Raw genomic sequence first — 19231 nt, forward strand, 5'->3', positions numbered from 1 at the left:
AGGCTTCCCGGTGGCGGAAACGGAGGTGCCGGCAGACCGCCCTTTTTGGGCGGCCTGTAAAGCGCCTATGACAACCCTTCAAGTATTTAAACAGGGCTATCATATCACCTCTTAACCTTCTTTTCTCCAGGCTAAACATCCCCAGCTCCCTAAGTCATTCCTCATAGGGCTTTATGGTTTCGAGACCCTTCACCATTTTAGTCGCCCTCCTTTGGGCTTCAGTTTCTCAATGTCCTTTTTGAATTGTGGTGCCCAGAACTGGACACAATATTCCAGGTGGGGCCTGACCAAAGCAGAATAGGGTGGCACTATTACTTCCCTTGATCTAGACACTATACTTCTATTGATGCAGCCTAAAATTGCATTGGCCTTTTTAGCTGCCACATCGCACTGTTGACTCATGTTCAACCTGTGGTCTACTTGGACTCCTAGATCCCTTTTATATCATGCAAAACAGAATCCTTAGCAATGGTTTTGTGTTTTTGTTTTTTGTCTTATATGTTACTCATAAATCCTAATTCCTGAATATCACTCCACATAATGGCAATAGTTGAGACATTAAAAAAAAACTTGCAAAATTAAAATTATACCTTCAAATAGCAATATCAGCCGAAATGTGTTTACATGAACATAGATAGCTTCATGTGGTTAAAGTGAATACCTGGTAAGATGTGGTGGTTTTTTGAAAGAGAAAATTTAGAAATTTTTTTAAAAGGTTTTAAAATTTAAAAAAAAAAATTAAAAAATAAAAATAAAAACCCAAGGCCTTGCCTTTCTCCTTCCACTGAGCCTCACCCCAATGACACCATCTTAAGTATTTTAAAGGGATGTAAGCAAATGCTAGCATGGCATAGTGGTTTTAATGTTGGACTGTGACTCTGGAGACCAGGGTTCGACTCCACAGTTGGCCATGAAACCCACTGTGTGACCCTTGGGCAAGTGACACACTCTCAGCCTCAGAGGATGGCAATGGCAAAGCCCCTCTGAATAAACTTGCCAAGAAAACCCAATGATAGGGTTGCCATAAGTCAGAAATGACTTGAAGGACACAGCAACAAACAAAGCAAACGTTACAATGAGTTTTGCCAAAAGGCAAATGTTTGGGAAGCAATGGTATCATCCTCACTTACAATGTCACCTGATATGACCCACATCCATGCATATCACTAGTAATGTTCCTGCTCCGTCCTTTATGTATTTACCACCCAAATCATATTTTATGAACTACTGTGTAATAGAAGTTTTCGAGTTTTGCAAGGTTTTGCCACTGGGTTGACTAAAACGTGTTTCTTTCAGCAAGTTGTTGCGGATAACTTTGAGTCGTTGCTAACGCCATCCCCAACATTACACCACTTCTGAAGACGAATACTGGATATATAAAAAACAAATAAATTCCATATAAAATAGCTGATGGAGCAAGAACAAATTTACAGGAAGAAATTACCAACTCGTCTCCCTGCTAATGATGGTTGGGGGAGCTTTAGATAGCGCTTGAAGGCCTGAATATATCTGAGCAGTAAATGAGAACTCTTAAAGTTGGGAGATTTATCAAGGAGAGCAGCTCAAGAAAACCTTGGGACTATTTCTCCCCATTATTTCTCAGAGCCAGCTGAACATTATCAATAAAACGGGGATCGTTTTGTTCAAAGATTAATAGGAAGGACGGCAAATTATCACGAAGAGGGCTGTCAGAAACAGAAGCCATATAGCAGCCAGGTGGTCGGAGCCTCTCATCCCATAAACTTTGAAAACAGACCCACAAAAAAGAAACAAAATAAAGCAGAGATGGAAGTATATGACTTTTCACCATTTGTTTTTTAAACATAGAAACCAAATTAGAGCTCTCATCATTGCCTTCAAGTGTAAAAAAATATCTGTCCAGTATATATTAACATGTTGATGGGTGTCAGGGGTATCTGTCCTGTTGTAACTAGTTATTTTTCTGTGTTTTTAAGCAATACTTCTCAAACTTTGGTCCTGGAAGTTTTTGGGACTTCATCTCCCAGAGTTCCTGAGCATTGACCATGCTGGCTATGATTTCTGGAAGCTGAAGTCCAAGAGATTTATTGCACCAAGGAAGTAAACGTAAATATCATCTGGATAACAGCACTTCCGGGACTCTGTTGTTATTCTGTTCTTGTCCCTTGGGAGATCATTTGAAATGTGCTTCTTTTAATTAACCAAAAATCCACTAATGTCTCCCTTCCCTGCTTCTATCATGCCATGATTTACAGTGCAAAAGCTAAAACCAGGTAAAACATACATCTGCATGAAGAACCTTTCCTGCTTAAACATTAAACAATAATGTTTTTGCTTACTGGCAAAAGGAAAGCTTCTACCACGGATGAACACCACAGTCCCAGCATGTATGCATGATTCCCAAGGTGCAAAAGGAAAGAGAATAAACCTAATTCAGTAGTGTTGTTGTACCAGTACAAGAGCCTAGTGTGATAAGGCCCCTAGTCCAACATTCAAACCACTACGCTATACTAGTTCTTGCTTTTACATATACTGTTTGCATAAACGTGGGGATTTTTTTGGCCAGAAAAAGCACATGCAGTGGTTCGCGTTAATGCCAAACAGTAAAATTGTTTTTGCATGCATTAGCAGCATGCAAAAACAGCACAAACTGGAACATAAGCAAAAGGACAAATACTTTCCCCCATCACCTTCAACGACAGCACAGAGATACAACTGGATGGGGAAAGTAGGAAATACGCTGGTCCTTTTGCTTCTGTTCAGGGATGGAAAAACTTGCTGTGGTTGACCTTTTTAATAAACATGCCATGTGTAGATAGGCTTTCTGAACAAGAACAAAAAAAATGCAGATACACTGGACCCTCCACATTCACTGGGATGAATGCAGGACCCCCATTAAATTGGAAAATCAACAAATTTAAAAAAGTAACCTGAGATAACACCTGTTTAGGACTCTCTGGGTCCTCTAGTGCAACTCTGTGATCATCTGCCATTAGGCTGACCATAGAATTGTACCAGAGGATATACAAATGCCTAAAGAAGTGTTCTCTCTAGGAATCTCTATATCCTCTAGCATGACTTCTGTGGACGTTGTCTATAGAGTCACCCTGGAGGATCTACAGATTCCTAGAGATAACCTATTAATCAAATCAACCTGGAATATTGTGTCCAGTTCTGGGCACCACAATTCAAAAAGGACATTGAGAAACTGGAGCATGTCCAAAGGAGGGCGACTAAAATGGTGAAAGGTCTGGAAACCATGCCCTATGAGGAAAAACTGAGGGAGCTGGGGATGTTTAGCCTGGAGAAGAGAAGGTTAAGAGGTGATATGATAGCCCTGTTTAAATATTTGAAGGGAGGTCATATTGAGGAAGGAGCAAGCTTGTTTTCTGCTGCTCCAGAGACTAGGACCCAGAGTAATGGATGCAAGCTGCAGGAAAAGAGATTCCACCTCAACATTAAGAGGAACTTCCTGACAGTAAGGGCTGTTTGACAGTGGAAGAAATTCCCTCGTAGTGCAGTGGAGTCTCCTTCTCTAGAGGTCTTTAAACAGAGGCTGGATGGCCATCTGTCAGGGTTGCTTTGATTGAGAGTTCCTGCATGGCAGAAGGGGGTTGGACTGGGTGGCCCTTGCAGTCTCTTCCAATTCTACAATTCTATGATTCTATGATCAAATCTGAAAATATCAAAGCTGCAAATGTGGAGGGCCAGCTGCATTCCTTACATGCTTTGTCTTTCTCATTCTCCCTTGCTCTTTCCCTGGCGAACCTTCTATATTTCCAACCTTTTTTTCCTGTCTTTCCTTGTATCTCATTCTTTCACTTTTTCCAACAGATTCTACCCATTTCTCCTGTTTTCCTCTGTTTTTCTGTCACCGCTTTCTCTCCAAACCCTCTTTCTCTCTTGGCTTCCTAGCCTAGTGGGTTGTTGTTGGAGAGACAGCTTGATCGTCTTCAAGATCTGAATGCAGGGAGCTTTTAAAATTATCCTGTGGGCTGCAGGTTGCCCATCCAAAATGCACCAAATTTGACTTTCTTTCCTATCCATCATTCATCTCCTATGGTAACATCCCAGGCCTTCCCACTAGCAGAGAGGGGGCTGTTTGGGTACCTTTATTTTATTTTTAAAGGCACGCTTTGATTATGGCAATATTATATGGGGTCATTGCTCAGTCAAGTGTTAAATAAATTGCAAATTCTCCCAAAACAGCAATCAGCCAGAGCCATTACTAACTGTAATGTTACAACTCCGAGCAGAATTACATCTGGCTGCAAACGGGCGTTCGAGGCATAAATTAGACAGCCTTGGATTATGTTAGGGAAAATTCCACCATTAAACTTATTTTTATAGGCGCCAAACAAGGAGAACTGCTGAGAGGAATCTGTGCATCCCAGAAAAGTCATGAGAAGAAAAGTAATTGGCAAAGCCTCCCTCTCTCCCTTCCTCATACCTGCAGTTTCATGTAACATTTCCCCTTCTTTCCTGGTGTGCAGCCTCCATCCACAACCACAGCCAGCATATTTCAAACAAAGAGACTAGAAGGGGACTTGGGGAGCAGGAGGCCTTTGTGGCTTTGCAGCTCTGTAGAGCCAGCAGCGTCACCATTTTTTCTCTTCCATCCTTAGCAGTGTTGGCCCTTAGATATGAAACGTGAGGCTCCAATTTATCCCAAGTGCATTGTCCCTCTGAGGAATGTAAAGAATACTTTATCTTTGACAAAGAAAAAAGGTGTCTTGGCTTTCAAGACTCAAGGCACCCTGCCGAGGAAAAGAGGACCATCCAGAAGATTCTATGCACTTTGGAACCTGGTTGGGGAAAATATGTGTTCTGCAAGCTTTCCTGTACATAAAAGACATTTCGGCACAGAAAGTATGCACTTCTGCAGAAAAATCACTGGACGGTTTTGGGCAAAAAACACAGGCAGGACAACTACACATGTTGTGCAGGGCCGGTTACACAGGAATCCAGGCTTTATGCAAACGTTGTGTGGTTGTTGCTGTTGTTAATGGCCTTCAAGTTGGTCTCAACTCATGATGACCCTGTGGATGAGACATTTCCAAGACCCAACTCTGCATAGGTCCTGCAGGTTTGGGAGTCTCTGGTTCAGAAATGTCTGACATTTGAGCCTATTTTGAGAAGGCTAAATATCTCACACCACTTCAGATCCTAGAATTCCATAGCACTGAGCCATGGCATTTAAAGTGAAATGGATTAATTCAGCAAGTGTAGTTGCAACCAAAAACACTCTATATCCAATTGGGACCAAACCTTGGAAGGGTTTTGATCTGATGGAAAGAGATCAAGGATGCAAATTCCAAAACATGGCATTCAAACACTTTGGGGTTGTTCCCACTTAAGATTTGAAACGATTTAAAATACAACGTTTTTAATAAAATCGATTCAAAATAACACTGTTCTTATCCCGCTATCCGAATCGCTTTGTTCATCGTTCCCATCTGGTTATTTAAATCGAAGTTTTTACCTGCAAGCGTTCCTACTTGGCATGAAATCGGTGTTTAAATAAAGCGATTCTTCTCCTCCATACCTTATTTGGAGCTGTCAATCAATAGTACGTCAGAATGACGTAACGTTAATCCGGAATATTTGGAAGCGATTTATCTTTTGGCATCATTTCCATTTCATTGACTGTTTGTGAATTTAGCGAATTTAGGAAAGCGAATTTAGGAAACCCAAGCTCTTTCCAGAGGAACTATGGGATAGGTTTTGCATGACAGCATCCCCTCTTCATGTCTCCCAAAAGACAGCCAGGGAGAATCCCTTCAGAGAGCCCAGAGATCAATGGGGGAGGCTTCTGGCAAAGCGAATTTAAGAAACCCAAGCTCTTTCCAGAGGAACTATGGGATAGGTTTTCCATGACAGCATCCCCTCTTCATGTCTCCCAAAAGACAGCCAGGGAGAATCCCTTCAGAGAGCCCAGAGATCAATGGGGGAGGCTTCTGGCAAAGCGAATTTTTAAGAAACCCAAGCTCTTTCCAGAGGAACTATGGGATAGGTTTTGCATGACAGCATCCCCTCTTCATGTCTCCCAAAAGACAGCCAGGGAGAATCCCTTCAGAGAGCACAGAGATCAATGGGAGAGGCTTCTGGCAAAGCGAAGCTCTTTCCAGAGGAACTATGGGATAGGTTTTGGAGGGCAGCAACCTGTCTCCCAAGACAGCCAGGGAGAATCCCTTCAGAGAGCACAGAGATCAATGGAAGAGGCTTCTGGCAAAGCGAAGCTCTTTCCAGAGGAACTATGGGATAGGTTTTGGAGGGCAGCATGCTGTCTCCCAAGACAGCCAGGGAGAATCCCTTCAGAGAGCCCAGAGATCAATGAAGGAGGCTGCTGGAAAAGCAGGGAGGGAGCACTCTTCCCAAAGATTCTCTTTCCAGGGTTGGAGGAGAAGGCAGATTGCATTTGAGAAATGGAGGGAGAAAGGCTCTATCCCCCCCCGCCCCCAATTGATCAGAGCCCTTCCTTGCCTGGGCGAGATCAGATGCCTCCTCGCAAGGAGCCTTCCCTTCCCTGTCTGGGCGAGATCAGATGCCTCCTCGCGAGGAGCCTTCCCTTCCCTGCCTGGGTGAGATCAGATGCCTCCTCGCAAGGAGCCTTCCCTTCCCTGCCTGGGCGAGATCAGATGCCTCCTCGCGAGGAGCCTTCCCTTCCCTGCCTGGGCGAGATTAGATGCCTCCTCGCGAGGAACCTTCCCTTCCCTGCCTGGGCGAGATCAGATGCCTCCTCGCGAGGAGCCTTCCCTTCCCTGCCTGGGTGAGATCAGATGCCTCCTCGCGAGGAGGCTTCCCTTCCCTGCCTGGGCGAGATCAGATGCCTCCTCGCAAGGAGCCTTCCCTTCCCTGCCTGGGCGAGATCAGATGCCTCCTCGCGAGGAGCCTTCCCTTCCCTGCCTGGGCGAGATCAGTGCCCAAGCGGGCAGTGAATGCCTCTTTGAGAGGAGCCTTCCCTTCCTGCCTCTCCTCCGTTAGAAATGGGCTCTCCCCACAGAGAGGGGAGGTTGCAATCCACCGGGGGAAGCCTTGTACTCCTTTGGCAGATGCAGGCGCTTGAGCAGCCGGGACTTCAGGCGCTTAAAGCGCTGAAGAGATTAAGCGCCTGTAAACCATTAAAATAAAAAATAAAAATAATCCTTATCTCTTATTGAAAGACCACAGCGGACAAAGGGGTGAGGGAAGCAAAAATGGCGACAGCCAGACGGATGGGGACAGAAAGGGCAACTCCCCCAAGGACAGCCCCATCGCACTCCGCTCCTCCCATTCATCTAACGCAATTTCAAAGGCTGTCGTTCCTATTTAAATGCTCCGGTTCCTAAATCGAATCAATGGAAAAACGTAGGTCGGACCCTAGTGTTTTTTTAATACGCGTTAAATGAGGAAAACTCGAATCAAAATTTTATTCCACTCTACAATTCGATTTGTAGTGGGGACGATTGCGGGTTGCTCTAGAACCGTTCTAGGTTTAAATCGGATCCTAATAGGAACGCCACTCCTTGGATTCGATTCAGAACGCGGGGTTTCACCTAGTGAGAACAACCCCTTTGTATATCAGGAGGAAAGGAGTACATGAGCAATTCAGGACCAGAGTGCTTCCTTGAAGTCAGCATAATGTTACTTGGAAAGAAACTTTGCTAAATTGTTATATATTAGATCTTTATTGGTCTAATTTGGTAAAATGTTTTATTCTGTCTATTTAAGGATGACTAATATTTGCTAAAGATATTACATTTTGAAATAAAATAACATCCATTATATCACCATTATAGCTGTGTTTTGTGTAATTGAATTCATTTAAATAAGCCTGAATTGGAGGAAGGAAGGAAACATAATTAAAAAATGAAAAACCTACCTTCAGCTGAAGGGGAAAAAACGAAGAAAGGAAGCTAGACGAGTAACCGAGCCAAATAAAATTGGTCATGCCGGGTCCAACATTGGTCCATTTGGCATTCATGAAGTCGACTTGCTCAGGGATAATGTGAAGTCGACAGCTCTCATGGCCGGCATCCATAGTTTTTTGTGGGTTTTTCGGACTATGTGGCCATATTCTAGAAGAGTTTCTTTTCTAGAACATGGCCATATAGCCCGAAAAACCCACAAAAACTCAGGGCTAATGGTTCTAATGCTGCCTCCTGGCAGCCCCATTTGCTTATGGAACAGGGTTGAAAACATCCTTCTCCTTATGCATCCATCAGCAGCTGAACAGACCTACTGGTTAAGGTGGGCTAGTGGGGATGAGACTAAGAGACATTACTTAGGGGTTGACCACACAGGCCAAAAAGGTCCCCTGACCTTTCATCATCCCATTTTGACAATGCAGGCCAAACCCCAGGACCAGGATCCGGGTGGACCCTGGCAGACCAGACACAGATCCTATGGATCTGTCCTAATCCCCGGTAAACAGCCGTTGTTGTTGTTGTTAGCTGCCCTCAAGTCAACCTCAGCTCATGGTGACCCTGTGGATGAGACATCTCCAAACTCCGTTCTCCACTGCTCTGCTTAGATCCTGTACATTCACACTTGCAACCTCCCTGATTGAGTCTAGCCATCTTGTATGCATTCTTCCTCTCTTTCTTTTTTTTTTAAGTTTTAAAAGTTTTGTTTTAATTTTATTGTTTACAGTTCTTCCTCTCTTTCTTCTACCCTCCACATTTCCTAGCATTATTGTCTTTTCTAATGACTCGTTCTTTCTCATGATGCGGCCAAGGTACAAAAACCTCAATTTGGCCATTTTGGCATCCAGGGAAATTTCAGGCTTTGTCTTCTCAAAGGGGCAGCCTGCAGCCGCCTGCATCTTTCCCAGATCAGGACTGCTGCAACCACATACCATGGCCCCAATCTGGTCTGTCCACGGTGCAAATAGGACCCACAAAAAGCAGCTCCTTTTTGCACCCTGGAAAGGATACTGTAGCTGCTGGTGCCATGGCTTTGCAGAGGGGCACTGCGTCATATGGATGCAGCACCAGAGGAGCACTGTGACACCATGTACCATGTGGTGCAGTGTGTGATGTCATGCTGTCATGGGGGCGGAGTCAGGGTGTGTATCATGTGGACGCCACGCCCCAAATCTGCCCCAGGCCAGCCTTACTAGCTGGTCTACACAGCCCCAGAGATCCATTTGTTTGTCTTCCTGCCTGCCCATGGTATCCTCAGCACTCTTCTCCAGCATCACTTCTCAACTGAATCTATTTTCTTCTTATCCACTTTCTCCACCATCCGGCTTTCACATCCGTACATGAAGAAGGGGAATACAATGGCTTGGATGATCCTAACTTGAGTACTCATAGAATCATAGAATCATAGAGTTGGAAGAGACCACAAGGGCCATCCAGTCCAACCCCCTGCCATGCAGGAAATCCAAATCAAAGCATCCCCAACAGATGGCCATCTAGCCTCTGCTTAAAGACCTCCAAGGAAGGAGACTCCACTACACTCCGGGGGAGTTTGTTCCACTGTCGAACAGCCCTTACTGTCAGGAAGTTCTTCCTAATGTTGAGGTGGAATCTCTTTTCCTGTAGCTTGCATCCATTGTTCCGGGTCCTGTTCTCTGGAGCAGCAGAAAACAAGCTTGCTCCCTCCTCAATGTGACATCCTTTCAAATATTTAAACAGGGCTATCATATCACCTCTTAACCTTCTCTTCTCCAGGCTAAACATCCCCAGCTCCCTGAGTCGTTTCTCATAGGGCAAGGTTTCCAGACCTTTCACCATTTTAGTCGCCCTCCTCTGAACACGCTCCAGTTTCTCAATGTCCTTTTTGAATTGTGGTGCCCAGAACTGGACACAATATTCCAGGTGGGGCCTGACCAGAGCAGAATACAGTGGCACTATTACTTCTCTTGATCGAGACACTATACTTTTATTGATGCAGCCTAGAATTGCATTGGCCTTTTTAGCTGCCGCATCGCACTGTTTAGGATCTTTCCTTGCTGCACCATTGCTCCTACTGAGAAGCCCCCATCACTGCATCTGATGCAGAAACAGGTGGCTGGTCAGGTGAATGCAGACAGGCATGCCATCAGACTTGGCAATTGTGGTTTTTCAGTAGAAGTGATGAAGCAGCAAGGTAAGGAGCATGCACCCGTAGCAGGTCCTGGGGATTGGCATGTGAACACCCACTCATTCCCATGCCAAACCAGTGACCAACATGTGTGAGCACCTGGGCCAGAATAGCACAGGTTCAGGCCATCTGTTCAGCCCCTTAGTTATGAGTATGTAATACATAACTAAGAAGCTGATGTAGAATAGAAGTGAATATTTAAAGAAAGAAAGAAAGCTTCTCTAGTTTCACTCACACTATATTTCTGGCAGTCTGGAATTTTGTCCCCCATCCCTCAAGGATGCAAAAGCAGAGTGGTTTCAGCTCAATTCCTCCCTTGAAGCAGCCTCCAAATTGTATCCCTCTTGATTCAACAGAGTCATTAAACTATTCATCAACAGAAATGGCATCTTGTAAACTCCAAGGTCCTCATCTTTGCCACTAAGCTTCACCTTCCTCCTTCTAATCTCTAGCCTAGGAAGCGTTTTGGAGGAGGAAGCAAGGATGGGGGAGAGGCACTTTCAGCGGGTGATTAGAAAAAGTATATCTCTTCCAGCTCTGTGAGCAATGGATTACAGTAAATCAAATTGCCCTCCCTCCCACCTCCCTTTAAAAAAGTTCTGCCTTTAAGGAACATGGCTGGAGAACTCAGGCTGCCAACTGGTTTGCCGAAAACACTTTTAAAATTCTATCTCCTACCATGAAATGTGTCAGTCTCCGAGCATGTAATTTCATCTTTGAATCCCCCAATGCAAGCATCACTCAGACTAACAATACACCCATTTTCCATCTCAAATGGGTAGCAAAAGAAGAAGAAGAAAGTATATTTGTATAAAGAGTGCGCCTTCTCATACCATGTGTCTTTACCTTTGCGTGAGTGTGTTTGCAGGGTCGGCCAGGGGGTCGTGAATTAAAGATTTGCTTTGTAATAGCAGAACCTGACATTATGATACATTCATAGCCGGTCCTCTTCTGTCTCTGAGGAAGAATACCTAATTGCATCAAATATGTCATATGGTGCCATTTCTATAAGAGCTAAACACACAAAGTTGACGTTGTCCTCCAAGATTTCCTAGAGAAAGCTCCAGAAGAATGCCATTTTCAACTCAGCTTTGTTGCTGTATGCCTTCCAGTCGTTTCCAACTCATGGCAACCCTAAGGTGAAGCTTGGGCTGCCAACAATAACAACTACTTTTGAGACATTCCCTTAAGTTCTTTTCCAACGTAAGCATGGCTGTGACAACCATTTGTGCAACCAGAAGTATCTACTGTCTAGTTTTAAAACACTATGTCGTACAATAGGTATTGTCTATTGTATCTAATTTTCTTAGCATGCGAATAGCCCTGGGCACCAAGTGGATGAACTCCGCTTCGTGGGGGATATAGCAAATACAGTCCGTCCTCGCCTTACGCAGGGGATCCATTCCGGATCCCTCCGCGTAAGGCGAATTCCGCCTATGCTCAAGCCCCATTGGAAACAATGGGGCTCGTGCGCGGCGGCGCGGGCGCGCGCGGGATGCAACAGGCGCGCGCGCCCGTTCAATTGAATGGGACGCGCCGCCCCTTCCGCCCCGCGCGCGCCCCGCGGCTTGAGCGCATACGCTCAAGGCCGCGTATGGCGCACCCACGTATGGCGCGGGCATGCTGTAAGACCTATTGCTTTAATTTTCCAAAGGAGCAAAGAGAGCTTTACATGCACGGCTAGGAAATGGTGCATGCTATCATCAAGTGAAGCTGAGAAAATATTTCATACCTGCTTTCCAAGTATGTTCCTTTTGCTGTTTGAACAATGGTAGCCAAAGGGCGGGGGGTCTCCAAAGAAGTAAGAGCCCAGTTCTAACTCAAAGAGGTGCTGGGCATAGGGCAGTTAGATAGGTCACAATTCTCTTCTGCCAAAAGAAATTTACAAACCCATCAACACAACCCTCTTGTGCCAGGTGACTTCAGAGATCTGCGAAAGAGCAAACTGCTGGCAAAACTGCTCTGCTGGCTAAGATCTGTTGGCAGAACAGCCAAAAAGAGAGGGAGGTGGAGAAGGGACAGGAAGATACAGGCACAATGCCAATACAAGGTTAAGTCACAGTAGTTGGAGATAATTCCCAAGAGCCCTAGACTGAGTTTTGAATTCAGCCCAGCTTCTTCTGCTCTAGTGTCAACACAGCCGCACCTTAGCCTTCTTGAATAATTAAGACTGCACTCTTGGGGTGCGTCTATACTGTAGAAATAATGCAGCTTGACACCACTTCAACTGTCATGCCTCCATCCTACAGAATCCTGGGGTTTGTAGTTTTGTGAGGCACCAGCATTCTTTGGCAAGGAAGGCTAAAGACCTCTTAAAACTACAAATCCCAGGATTCCATAGAATGGAGTTAACAGCACTTAAATTGGTGTCGCATGGGGTTAAAACCGATCTTTACCTTTTCTGAATTCAGTCCTAATTTGGGAGGAAACCAGGTGTTATTGCACAAGAATCGCCACAGAATCACCACTCAGGTCCGTCCTGGGTTCTGTAAGCTGCTTTGGCAGCCATTTTCAGAAATCAGTAGGGTTCTATGTCTATTTTTAGTCACAGTGGATAGAGGTATTCAGCACATCTGCCCGTAATGATGCCCATAATGATGGTAGCCCAGGTGACTCCTTACGGTCATTTACTGGCCATGAGAGATCTAGAAAGGACAGACATAAACAGCTGTGTCCATGATCCACAAAGAAGTAGACCTCCTCCTGGATTTCCCAGGAGTCCTTCAAGAACTTTTAGGTAGTCGAACAGGATGATATCATCCTCATGCATCCATCTGCAAGAAGAGAAGAAGGTACAGCCTGCCCATCTTCTTGGCATTTTATCCCTGGCTCCTAAATTGTTGTGAGGGGTACCACAGCTGCATGTCACAACTCTCCCTGGAGTCAGATGATTCAGACACTGAGGAGGAGGAAGATTGCCAGGAATCTGCTGCTCCTGATAACAATGCTCTCGCTTAGGAACTGGAGATGGTGACAGGACAGAGAGACACCCTGCTGCTCAAGAGGACACTGGAGGTCAATGACCATCATTCACCAAGTGACTGCAAGACAAGGAAAGATTGTACAGCTGCCAACAGCTATTAAGTCAGTGTTACTGAACTAATTAGGTACCTGGGATCTGGAAACAGCTGCCTATAAATCTTCCTCCCTGGCAGCTTGTGGCTTTCAGCCTGCCTTTCTTGGCAACTAGCAATACTTTCCAGAGTTCATGTTTTTGACCTTGGACCGACTACAGTTTAGGACTCTGTTTTATTTCTTGCTGGCTTTGATTATCTGGACTACTGGCTTGCTGAATGATTCCTGGACAAACTGACAACCACCTTCTTGCTTCTCCCTTCCTCCTGCCATATACTCCGTGAATGACCTGAACTGAAGTAAATGTTCAACAGCTCTTATATTCTAACTACTTTATGCCTGGGACACATGTTGATTGGAGCATAGGACACTGCAGAACAGTAAATAAGGAGCATGGGTAGGAAACATAGTTGTGCATGGTATAGCATTACGCTCTGCCAGCATGATCTGCGATATCACTCTCCAAATTGTTATTTTGGAGTGGGATGAAGCCAGTCCCTGAGTAAACTCAGAGAAACTTCTCATCCACCTCTATTATCCACAGAGAGGTAGCCTCCAATTAGTAGGGGAATCCCATGTCTGTTTACTTGCAGGTAAATCCCACTATGGTCAACTGGGCTTCCTTCTGAGCAGATTTCAGTGTCCTATGATCCACTGCAACCTATGCTTCAGTCTTATTTCAAATTATGGTTAATCCCAGTTTCTTGTGGCTGAGCCAGGGCTGAAATTTCCTTGGGGATTTCTTTTTTTTGTTCTTTTTTTTTTTAATTAGCAAGGTTAACTCTCTTGATAACACCTTTACTCATCTGTGAGCAAATCCTTTAAAACCTTTGTCCCGCAAAAACATCACATTTCCAAAGGGTCACCTGGGTTGCCGGAGTTGATATTGCCTCCACCATACATTTGTGAAATAGCTTTGTAGAGAGGCCAGGAGGTTAGGCTTGAAGATAAATGGGAGAACATACTGCACTCCCCAAGAAATTGTGTCAAAACCTTCAGCTTAAATCAGGCCATACTACTCTCTTTCTTCTCAACTCAGTTCTTGTCAGAAAAATAAGCAAACTGAAAGAGAGCTTTCCCCTCTGTAAATGTGAAAGGTTGCGTTGTGGTGTAGTTTGTCATAAGAGACTCCGGTTAGAATCCTGTTAGTGACTTATGAGCATGAAAGTATGGGTTATTCAAGTGTATGTGTCTGTTTGAATGGCCCTTTGCACTTTGTCCAGAAAACTACTCCTTGTGGCCTCTTCCGTTGTTGCTTCCCAGCAAAGAAGGAAGGGGAGCTACTCACAGGAGAAAGATGCAGTAGGTCTCAGCTTTGAGGGGAAGGAAAATAATGGCACACTTCACCTGGAAACACACCCTCATTTCTTTCCACTTTGTGTTATTCTCCATCTACTTGGTGCAAGGTCTCAACTTCCATGTGAAAATACAGGGAGAGGACTAAGACGCCCTATTGTCAGCAAGACAAGATGTAAATGTACAGGCTAGTTTGTTTGTTCTTAAAACAAGTATTAAAGGGATTACTTGAGCAAGTCTGACCCAAGTAATCTTGCTGTTTGATGTAAAGGGCATGATGGCACCCAATAAAGGCAGTAACTCTATGAGTAGCTGAATCTTATTCCAACGCCAGCAATAGGGACATCATTGCTTTTCTGCTGCTGTATATGACCTTTAACATCTTTGTCAAATGAAGACGCCAATGAAAGCTTGCATGATGTATTTTGTGTATGTTGGTTGGTCCAATAAAAGTAGTGTAGTGTGCTTTATGGATTTGGGATTTTGTTTTATATGGCAGTAGAGAGTCCACCATAACTGAAGTTATATGGCCCAAGAAGGTTACATACAACTCTGACTTCCAACAGAGGAAGTAGATGCAAAAGCTCTCTTGGCCAATTGTTAGAATCCTGATGTATTCTATCAGATGTATTGTAATTGTGGATGCTGGGGGGATGGGTTGCGCTTTAGCTTGGCTTTAGAGATAGTGATATGTAGTGCTAGGCTGGACCAGGTGTGGGCTATCTGGTGTCCTTGATGATCTGGCTTGCAGAGGCTGGGAATGCAGTTTCGTTTCTGTGAGAAGAGCAGCTCAGGGAAAAGGTATGGAGGATGGGAACTAGTGAAGGGAAGGAGGGGTCCTGTTGTGCGGGCTTTTGCTAGGGGTAGAGCAGTTTGGTTCAGGGGGGGATTTATGCATTGGTTTGGCTGGGAGGGGTCAGTCTCAGCTAAGAAGCTGAGTGATGTAGAATTGTTGATTCTAGAACTATCAATAAAGTGCTGTTGATTTATCAATCAAGCCGACTGGTTAATTGTCCAGGATTCCGGTCTCGCACTCTGACACCAATGCATGTTTGCATGTCCTTCTTAAAGAGCTGTAAAAGAAAAAGAGGAGATCAATGAATCATAATTACAGGCAAGAAGAAATACCAGGAAAAATGGCCTCAGTCCCACCGTTAGTTTCAATTAGAGTAGACCCTGTAAACCAATGGTATTTACCTGTGTGTAGACTCACTATACACCAGTTGATTCAAGGGCTCTACTCTAGTTTGGAGTAACTAACAAGATTCAGGCCAGCTATATACATTTATGCCTCATGCTAATTTCAATTAATAATTAAATATGCATTAATATTTTTAGGCAAGGCATAGATGGTAGAAATACAAAAAATACCACCACGTACACTTATGTATATTAAATTGCAATGGCAATTAATAATTAAGCGAGCATTAATAATTGCAGGCAAGCCATAGACTACAGAAATACAAAATGTACAAAATGTTCACATGGACCTATTAAATTGCAAATGCGACTAATATTTAAATATTCATTAATAATTATTTGCAAGGCACAGGCTCAAAAAAATTCACTCTCAAACACACAGTTTTCCTACTGTCTTCCACCTTACCAAGCATGATTGTCTTTTCTAGTGGGTCCTGTCTTCTCAAGGCTCAGTTTACTATTATTACTATTATAAACAGCTAAATTGTGGTTGTTTTTGTCATCCTTGTTGTTGCCGGTTACCATTGCTATGGTTATTTCAATGCCTTTTATTGCAGCCAGGAATGCTCACTTTCCAAAATGATTTATTATTAAAAACTTAATGGAAAGCAGATCTATCAAGATGTGCAGATCTTGTCGTGGGGCGAGGTGGGATATCTTAGTTATTCCTTGCATCTGCTGGAGATCCACCTTGTCTGATATGCTTGCTATCCCTTCAGGGGAAAAGAAGGAACCCATATTCAATCTTTTCTTCCCTTCCATGCACACACTTTTCAGCCAAGAATAGAGACCATTCCACTCTCAGAACTGTATTGACCATTGATGTATAAAACACTGGGCAAAGAAAGAAACAAACTAGGGTGAGAGTATAGCTTTAATAGTAGCAACATTTATATGAGCAGCCCAAATGCTATTCACTCTCCTTGGAAAAGAACATGTCATCCTATAGTCATACTCCAGGGATGCCTGGAAAGGGGATGAAGGCAACCTCCTGTATCATCCCTGGAAGGATTCCGTGGCCTCATTCCCATTTACAGATAAATAAATAAAAACTTTATTTCTAGCCCGCCTTTCCATAGATCAAGGTGGGTTACAGTAATGAATTGTACAATCTTACAGCACATAAAATCCATAATAACATCGGTCAAAATACATCACAAAATTCACAAATTCACAATATAAAAATAACAATATCAATTCCAAGGTAGCATGATATAACAACAACAGTGTAGCAGCAATATAACAACAGTGAGGGGGAGCAGGTATTACATCAGGGCATTAGGGGAATGCCTGCTGGAAAAGATATGTTTTTAGCCCTTTTTTGAATTGGTCTAGAGAGGGGGTCAAGTGGAGCTCGCCGGGAAGCGAGTTCCAGAGTTTAGGGGCCGAGATAGAGAAAGCTCTCTGTGCAGTGGTGGCGTATCTAGCATCTGGGACTCTTAACATTTGCCTCCCGGCCAACCTGAGTGTGCGGGGCGGATTGTATGGAGAGAGGCGGTCCTCCAAATACCCTGGGCCCAAGCCATTTAGGGCTTTATAGGTAATAACCAACACCTTGTATTGCGCCCGGAAGCGAATAGGAAGCCAGTGTAGATCTTTAAGTAGCGGTGTTATATGGCTGGCCCTGGAAGAACCAGTGACCAGCCTTGCTGCCATATTCTGAACCAATTGCAGCTTCCGGGTTTGGTACACGGGTTGCCCCATGTAAAGCGCATTACAGAAATCCAATCGAGAGGTTACCAGAGCATGTACCACTGTTTCAAGGTCCCCCCGGCCCAGGTAGGGTCACAGCTGGCGTATCAACCGAAGCTGATAACAGGTTCCCCTGACTGTCGCATCCACTTGAGATGTAAGGTGGAGCGACGAGTCCAGGAGCACCCCCAGACTGCGAACAGAGTCCTTCAGGGGGAGCGTGACCCCATTCAGGACAGGTGGACGAATTTCCAAACCTGGACCCGGGGAACCTATCACAAGTACTTCCGTTTTCTCTGGATTCAGGCTGTTTTCCCTCATCCAGCCCATTACTGAGTCAAGACAAGCATCTAGAGGAGAGATGCCATCCCTGGTCACTGCAACAGTCGGAGACACAGAGAAACATATTTGAGTGTCATCAGCGTACTGATAACACCACGCCCCGTGTCTCTGGATGATTTCTCCCAGCGGTTTCATGTAAATGTTAAATAGCATGGGAGACAGAATGGCTCCTTGAGGGACACCAGATGTAAGTGCCCTCTTATCGGAGCACTCGTCTCCCAACTGCACCATCTGGAATCTACCCAAGAGGTAGGAACGGAACCACTGGAGTGCAGTGTCCCCAATTCCTAACTCTCTCAGGCGTTCCAGAAGGATACCATGGTCGATGGTATCGAAAGCCGCTGAGATGTCCAAGAGCACTAACAGGCACATGCTACCCCTGTCCATGCCCAGACGAAGATCATCGACCAAGGCGACCATGGAAGTCTCAACTCCATAGCCCGCCTGGAACCTGGTTTGAAATGGGTCCAGATAATCAGTATCATCGAAGATCGATTGAAGCTGGAATGCAACTGCCCTCTCGATCACCTTTCCCAAGAAAGGCAGTAGCGAAACAGGCCGATAATTGTTATGCATCAGGGGGTCAAGGGAGGGCTTTTTAATTAGCGGTTTCACAATGGCCAATTTTAAGCTGGATGGGAATTGCCCATCCCTGAGTGATGTATTAATTATGCGGTGTAACAAAGTAGTTACAACCACACACCCCTGAGCCGCTAGCCACAGGGATCAAGAGAGCAAGTTGTCTTCCTAACACTTCTAAGGATCTTGTCCACATCCTTGGTACTTACAGACTCAAAATGATCCAGTACAATTGAGTCCACGGAGGCTCTGGAGACCTCTACTCTGGTTTCTGCCCCAATAATGGTGTCGAGATCAGCCCTTATCCGGGAGGTTTTATCCGCGAAGAAGTTGTTAATTTGGTCACAGCAGGCCTTGGATGGTTCCAAAATAGGGTTCAGAGAGGAGGGAAGCTGTGTAAGCTTCCTCACTACCCTGAACAGCTCTGCTGGACGCGACTCCGTGGATGCGATACGCGCAGCATAGAACAAGTTCTTTGCTGCGTCTATCGCCACTCTGTAGTCCTCCAAAAGAGAAGCCAGGAGTGCCTTGTCGGGTAAGTGCTGGTGTCTCCGACATTTGCACTCTAGTTGTCGCAGGACCCGCTTCCTTGCCCGGAGATCTTCCGTATACCAGGGCTGTTTTTTGGAAGCAGGCCTGAGAGGATGCTTGGGAGCGATACTGTGTATAGCCATGTCCGTGCAAAAGACCATGTCGAGTGTATTACCAGCAGAATGCGTCGGACCCATGACCAGTTGAGACAGGCCCATGGCAGTCATGGAATCCATGAACTCCCGAGCCGCACCGGATGGACTATGGTTGGCCACGAAGGGGATGTTGAGGTCCCCCAGGACAAGAAGCCTGGGGGACTCCAACAGCAGCTCCGAGACCAGCTGTGTCAGCTCGGCCAGGGAGTCTGTTAGCGCACGGGGTGGCCGGTAGACCAACAGAATCCTCAAACTGTCTCTGGCCTTTAGGGTCAGGTAAATACACTCGATATAAGACGTTTGCCGAACATGGT

The sequence above is a fragment of the Sceloporus occidentalis genome, unplaced genomic scaffold, assembly GCF_023333645.1.
Source record: "Sceloporus occidentalis isolate IW3139 unplaced genomic scaffold, rSceOcc1.0.p SCAF_10, whole genome shotgun sequence".
Taxonomy (NCBI): domain Eukaryota; kingdom Metazoa; phylum Chordata; class Lepidosauria; order Squamata; family Phrynosomatidae; genus Sceloporus; species Sceloporus occidentalis.